The sequence below is a fragment of the Mus pahari genome, chromosome 5 (genome assembly GCF_900095145.1).
Source record: "Mus pahari chromosome 5, PAHARI_EIJ_v1.1, whole genome shotgun sequence".
Classification (NCBI taxonomy): domain Eukaryota; kingdom Metazoa; phylum Chordata; class Mammalia; order Rodentia; family Muridae; genus Mus; species Mus pahari.
The window spans coordinates 72,327,698-72,335,568 of record NC_034594.1 but is presented as its reverse complement, the minus strand read 5'-3'; positions in this window follow the sequence as shown (position 1 = coordinate 72,335,568).

The following is a 7,871-nucleotide window of genomic DNA, read 5'->3' as shown; positions in this document are numbered from 1 at the left end:
AATAAAATATGCAAATATTGGGGAAAAAGAAAAAAGAAAATTCCATGGAAATTTTTACCTGCAAAACAAATTAAAGCCCACAGTCTTCTAGAAAAGAGAGAGAGAGAGAGAGAAAGGAAGGAAGGAAGGAAGGAAGGAAGGAAGGAAGGAAGGAAGGAAGGAAGGAAGGAAGGAAGGAAAAAGAAAACATCTACATTATTTCAAGTTTCTGGTTATTATCAACTAAGCTACTATGAACATATATGAACAAATGTCCTTATTGTAGGGTAGAATATCCTTTAGGTATATGCCCAGGAGTGGTATAGCTTAGTCCTGAGGTAGTTTTATTCTGAATTTTCTGAGACGCGGCCTTATTGATTTACAAAGTGGCTATACAAGTTTGCACACCAACTAGCAATGGAGAAGAGCCATGAACCAGAGTCTGAGTATCCAAGAGACCTAAGATAGAGCCAAACACGACTGGGCAAAAATAATAGTCAAATAATAATAATAATAATAATAATAATAATAATAATAATAAATATTAATAAAATGATTCCTAACGATATTCCGCTATACTTGTACACTGGAGCCTAGAATAATAGTCACTAGAGAGGATTCACCCAGCAACTGATGAGAGTAGACTTAGAGACCCATAGTCAAACATTAGGCAGAGCAGCTTGTGGAGTCCTATAGAAGAGGGCAAGGAAGGGTTGTAGGAGCCAGTGGGATCAAAGACACCACAAGGGAATTCCTTATAGTGTCAACTACCCAGGGATCATAAGGGCTCACAGAGACTGAACCAACAGCCAGGGAGCCTGTATGAGCCTGTCCTAGGAGTTGTGTAGCTTGGTGTTCTTCTGGGGCTCCTAACAGTGGGAACAGAGACTGTCTCTGATCCTTTTGCGTGTTTGGGGGACCTTTTATTCCTACTGGGTTACCTTGTCCGGCCTTGATATAAGGGTATGTGTCTAATCTTATTGTAACTTGTTATGTTGTGTTGGGTTGGTATCCCTGGGAGGCCTGCATTTTTCTGAAGGAAAAGGAATAAATGTGGGGGAGAGGAGAAATGAAGAGGGGGCACTGGAAGGACAGGAGGAAGGGGAAACTCCTGTGGAATATAATGTATGAAAGAAAAACAAACAAGTACATAAATAAATAAATATTTACTACTCAGGACAAAAAATATAGGCTGCAATAACTACAAAGTTAAGCAGCTAGATAGCAGTGCACATGGACTTGGTGTGTTTTGTTTTGTTTTGTTTTGTTTTTTTAATTTGAGAAAAATCAATCGGCTTTATTAAGTTGATTTGAGAGTTTGTTTTACCTACCATGAAATTGAAGCTATTGAACACTATGTGATGGCGTGTCTTGTTTCTTTTTATAGGGATGATGAGTAATTTGAATTAGACACTGTATAGATTACACTCTCACAGGTCATCATACTCTGCTACTGGCCCAACGTGTACACTTAATGCATCCCCCTTTCCTTCTATTCTCCTGTCATATGCATGAAATTACTGATGACCTCACAGGACATCAAGATTTCCCACTTTCCCACCATAAATCACAAAGGTCTATGCCACTCTTTTGTTGTCTTTGCCTCTTGTGACATTTTAAGATTCTGCACTCCTATAAAATACAAAATGCTTCCCTTGCATTATCCTTTTATGTCCAGAGTATTTCTGATTCCTTCCTGAGTCCCACCTTTCCTCTTGCATTCTCTCTTCTTACTTTTATCTTGCTTACATTTTCATGGCTTAATTGATTCCAACAAACAAGAACTATTTTATTTCTACATTGAATCTGTACCGTTATGTCACATTGTTAAAGTTCTCAGCACACTGAGAGAGCTGAGTACCGTACTTTTCCTAAGCGTTTCTCTCTTCCTCAACTATGGTTATCAGTGCTCCTGGGAGCCTATTCTTGATATCTTCATGCATTTCTAAATTTACATTCCCTGAGTTCAGGAGACAAGATATTCTTATGACCATTTTTGCATTTCATTTGGGGCACCTTTTCATAGTGTTTAACATAATGAGTGATACATACACCATTAGGATCTACTCACGATTCCTGTATATTGAAAGTTTCCAGACAGGGATCTTATAATTTCTCTTCTGCAATGTGGATAATCTCAGTGAATGAATTCTTGCCCCAAAAGTATTATCTTTATGTCACTATTTGATTTGATATGATTAGGATGCATAATTCAAATCTCTCTAGCAAAGTACTGCTCATCTGATGACTACTTACCACTTGTTTAATTGCTTCTCCAAACTGATAGTAATTAAATGAATATTCTGTGTGAAATAAATGGTTCAGTGGTTAAGATCCATTTTTCTTGATCTGTGCCACACCTGGCACAGATGTGGTACACATGAATACATGCAAGCAAAACATGTGTACACGTAATAAATAAAAGATAGGTTAGACAGATAGATGATAGATAAGATTCATTGATGAATGGATAGATAGATAGATAGATAGATAGATAGATAGATAGATAGATAGATAGATAGATACATCTATACATCGATAGATAGTCTACCTGACAGACAGACAGACAGACAGACAAGTAGATGATAGATACATGAATGAATGGATAGATAGACCGACTGACAGACAGATGTTAGATAGATAGATAGATAGATAGATAGATAGATAGATAGATAGATAGATAGACATTTAAATGAACATTTAATACTTCTGAGTTCTTGACCTATAATGAATAACTCACTCAACCACCATTTCAAGATTCTAAATTTCCCTTGAGCAAATGAGCAAAAGAAAGGCTTTAAATTCCAAGAATTATATCCCATCTGTTTTGTCATATTCACTATTGCAACTGAGAAGAATAGGAAGGATTCAGTCCTTGAGACAGCAATGTGGCAGCTTTTGCTCCTACCCTTCTGGTGCTACTGATCCAGTCAACTGACCCTGTTGGCTGCCGGTGTCAACTTGTATCAGGTTTCATTCACTGGTCCCATTTTACCTGCCAGAATTATACTGTGCCTATTTCTTTAGAAAGCCCCATAACTACTTTCCTCATCCATGTATACTAATATAACAGCAAATAGGGCCTTTAAAATGCAAATAGATTGAATCACAGACTACATAAAATTTTCCTATAGGCCCTCATTCATATCAGTTACAATGAGACCAAGATTCTTGCCAGTTCTTAATTGTTCTGTACAGTCCAGCCCATGATGCCATTCTAGCTTTGTACTGGTTTGTTTTTAGTAAGTAATGTAGTGTAAGACACCATGACACCTTTGAGTTCAAAGTTTCTCTAGCAATTCAAATTGGCTCCCATCTGAGGAACACTGAGGTAGCAATTCCCTGAGAAGGCTTTCCCACTGATTTTTCAAATATCTAAGTCTTTCCCTATATATCTCATTTTATATACATGTTTTGCAAAACATGCCTTGGATACTGTATAAAGCACTTTATTTTGTTCCTACCAGAGATTTGCTAACACAAAAACTTGGTATTGCAAAATATTTGTTATACCTGGCAATCATCTCACCAAACTTGGATGTGTGCTTGTCTGTTCTGTTGCTGCCACACACATTCCATGTGGCTGCATCGCTTTTCAATCTTGTTGCTTTTATGGGCACAGCAGGGTTTCTACAAAATTGCTGTGGCACTGATGTCTAAGTGTTGAGATTAAGTGATGTTATTTATCATCAAGGACAACATGTGAAGTGGTATTGTTTCTCCAGAAAGTCTTTAGTAGTCTGGCAAATATACTCAACTGCTGCCGAATACCCCAAGGAACTTTTCTTCCAGAATTTAAATTTTTATGCACTTTTTAATATTCTAGCACAGAATTACTTACATTTATGCAAAGCATGCCTCATTCTAGAAAGAATTACCAATACTCTGAATAACTGTTTATGATAATATAGAGAATATTTTAAGTTGAGAAGAACTGAACTTAGATTGTTTTTTTACAAGTTAAAAAAATGATATTAAGGTCATCACTTGGTGAGAACTTACTTCAAAGAGACACTTTCCTAAAAACGAATTTTCTTATCCTGTGTTGTCATCACATTCAAGAATACGCCATAGTTATTATTATCCAAGTTCTTCCAAGTAATGATAGTGGAGCTTTAACATATTATTAACAGTGTTCCCATGGTGAGGGAAGGATAGATGTCCACAGTGTCCCCTGTGTGGAGTTTTTTATTTTGTAGTTGTCATGTGTTGTACTGCTTTTCAGCACGAGTGGGAGAACAAGAAATCCATGTACAGAAGCCCTTACTTTTATCCTGGTTTAACATCCATAGCGTGCACACACCCATGTGCTTGTGTGTGTGTAAATTAAAGGCTTGAATAATGTTAACAATTGTAGCCCTTGAATATCTTTCCAATGCCAAGGGCAGTCTCATAGTATAACAGAACAAATAGAAGCAGCCTCTAGGCAAGGAGATGTGAACTTCCAGCATACATCATTTCAAAGAGATGCATTCTGGCAGCTTGTTGCAGTTTCTGCTGTTCTGTTTCCAATGACCTAGGAGTAAAGTCAGAAGCTTGGAAGCAGGATTTCCTTTGGAATATTTTTCCTTCTGGTTTTTCTGGAGATTTTATGAGTTATTTGTGATTTACGTTAGCTCAAATGAATTGTTATTGGACTTAATTGCCTTGATTGATTTAGTAGTTCCTATGAGAAGTTGTTATAAATAATGGATAACGAATTGCAGATCTGTCTTAATGGAGAATGCAGAGAGATGAAGCTGGATATTCAGATACTGGACAGTAGAAAGATAATAACTAGCCAGGCGTGGTGGCACACGCCTTTAATCCTAGCACTTGGGAGCAGAGGCAGGCGGATTTCTGAGTTCGAGGTCAGCCTGGTATACAAAGTGAGTTCTAGGACAGCCAGGGCTACACAGAGAAACCCTGTCTCAGAAAAAAAAAAAAAAAAAAAAAAAAAAAAAAAAGAAAAGAAAAAAGAAAGATAATAACTTTTGATGTACAATGGAAAACAGAGTTAGGATTTTACCTGCTGTACCATGTGAAGCACACGGTATGCCGAGTGAATGCAGCATTGAAAAAGAACTGACAGAATGTTGGGTGGAGCCAGTTTGGCACTGTTAGGAAACTCTGAATGTGAGAAGGGGCTTACAGGCACAGATGGGGAAAATGCCACTTTAGTAAGAGAAGTACTTTCTGCCCACAACTTGACATCTGTTTTTCCAGATAATCCTATAATTCAGATCTCTAGAAGATTAAGAGATAAAAGCTCTGCCAGTATTCTAAATAGAAACCATTGTGAGGATAGCAAACTGCAGCCTTCAGAGGAGAGGTAAACTGGGAAAAGACCAGGCAAAATCAGATAGTATCAAGGAATAAATGAGAGTAAGGATTTGGTTTCCTCCCCGTGATGTCTTCTAATAGACTCAGCCAACGGCCAGTACTCTGAGGGAGGGAAAGTGGGCAGTGCAAACGCCAGTCAATGAAAAGTACACTCAGTGTGAAGATGCCCATTCTGAACTGTAAAGCAGTAAGATGTCAGTGCTTCACCAAATACGTACCAAACAGACTTCGAGGGTTTCCATTACTACTACAGCAGTTGTAAAAATGTACAAGAGTCTGCGGCTTTAGGTCTGAACCCATCTCAAAGGATAAAGCAAGGAATACCGAAGCTAAGAAGGATGAAAGATTGCCTGACTCAAGAGCTCACTCTGGAACTAGTGTAGGGATGCCTTGCCATGCTTAACAGAATGTGAGATCTGTTATAATATGTATATGTATATGAATATGTGTGTATACACATATATAATAGATATATAGACACTATACTGTAGACAGAGAATTACTTTTGATATACAATAGGAAACAGAATTAAAGTTAAAATATAGGCCTCAGGGAGTGGGGAGGCCTGGCAGGGGGAGGACACCCTCTTGGAGACAAGGGGTAGGAGGAATGGGATGAAGCACTGTGGGAGGGTGAACCGGGAGGGGGACTGGACTGCAAAATATAAAAGTAAAAAAAAAATTTCCATACACTTTATACAGGTATGCACACATCCAGACCTTTAAATGATATATTTTTGTAAAACATACCTTCAAATATTCACAAAACTGAAAATTCTTGTAGGATAAAGCTTAAAAATAACAAAAAATATTCCATTGTATTAATTTTTGGAAAAAATATGTTTTCACACATATATGTATATATATACATATATATGTATATGTATTATATATAGCATAATATATATATTACATATATGAATTTTTATAGTGCTCTTTTTTCTTTTTTTCTTAGATATTTTCTTCATTTACATTTCAAATGATATCCCCAAAGTCCCCTATCCACTCCCCCTCCCCCTGCTCCCCAACCCACCCACTCCTGCTTCCTGGCCCTGGCATTCTCCTGTACTGGGGCATATGATCTTCGTAAGACCAAGGGTCTCTCCTCCCATTGATGGCGTACTCTTTTCTTGAAAGGAAGTTGTTTTTTTTTGTTTTGTTTTGTTTTGTTTTTTCTATTTCTTTTCTCAGTTGAACTTGCCTTGGGGACATTATGATCTGTTTTTTGAGTTGTAAGTACAGGAAACTGGGAACAGGAACCCCTATTGGTAACATGACAGACATACAACTTAAACTCTATCTAAATAGGATAGGACACTATTGTGAGGGGAGAACATGAGATTGTAAGGGTCCAAAAATTGCTGAAGGGAAGACCTTAGACTAGTGAATTATGCAAAGCACAGGCCTTCTTAGAGGGCATTTTGGGAGTTTTCTAGAAGGATTAGGTAATCTAAAATTTCATTGATGGGTGCTAGGGTGTCACAGGGGTTATAGAAACTTAAGTGTACTTTTTCAAAAGTTGTTTAGATGGTGTTTTGCTGGTCAAGCACATGAAGGAATGTTTAGTGGAAGTGAACACAGGTAAAATTCTAAGGCAGACTCCTGAAGGAACATTTCGCTAAAGCAGACACAAGAGAAAGGATGTGCTGCTAACACACACACACATAAAGGGACACTTGATGAAGGATTCTTTTGCTAATGACACACTGGTATTGGTCTACTTTATAGTATTTGAGCTGCATTTGTCAGGAGTTCAAAGAGAGAAACACCAAAAAACCTTGTGGTAGTGTGCTGCAGTTTCTTGTGGCCTCTTTGGCCTCGGGCTGACTGGCAGAGTGATGTCAGCTGAGACAGATGTGAGTGCTAAGTAAGGCAAGACCAGTCCTGAGGCAAGACACATACTGAGGCAAGACCTGACACATACTGAGGCAAGACCTGACACATACTGAGGCAAGACCTGACACATACTGAGGCAAGACCTGTGGTGGACACATGATATTTGGAGGATATAAATAGGACTCACAGGACGGTGACAGAGGCTGAGGTAGGCTTGCTTGTGGAGCTTCTGGGTCTTGTCTCCTCACTGATCTTCGCTTCCCTGAGAGAGGAACAGCTGAGGACTTCTCCTGGTGTTCCTCTGGGTGCCTCCTGCTGATTTGTGCCAAAGCCGAGGTCTGACTGTCTCTGCCAAGTCATGCTACCACTACGGATTCTTGTTTGCTGTCCTGACTCTAAAGAACTGGACTGCTGCTGTGTCCGGTGAAGTGTTTGCCAGTGGATCAACCTGTGAACTCAACAGCAGATTTCCAGACAACTCGAACTGGAATTGCTCCAAAGAACCTTTCTAAACAGGTCCACTTTCCCCATATCCTTTCTTTTCTACTACCTCTGATGTGTGGTGGGCTAAATGGGAGGTTAAAGCATTTAAGAACCATCATTAAAAATAGCTTTTGAAAAATTAAACTTATAGGCTTCTAATTGGCTTGTAGCAGGTGGTCAGTGGTCTGCATTCCTGTCATGAACATTTAACCACAGGATGAGATAGGGCTGCCCAGCACAGATGGCCCATCC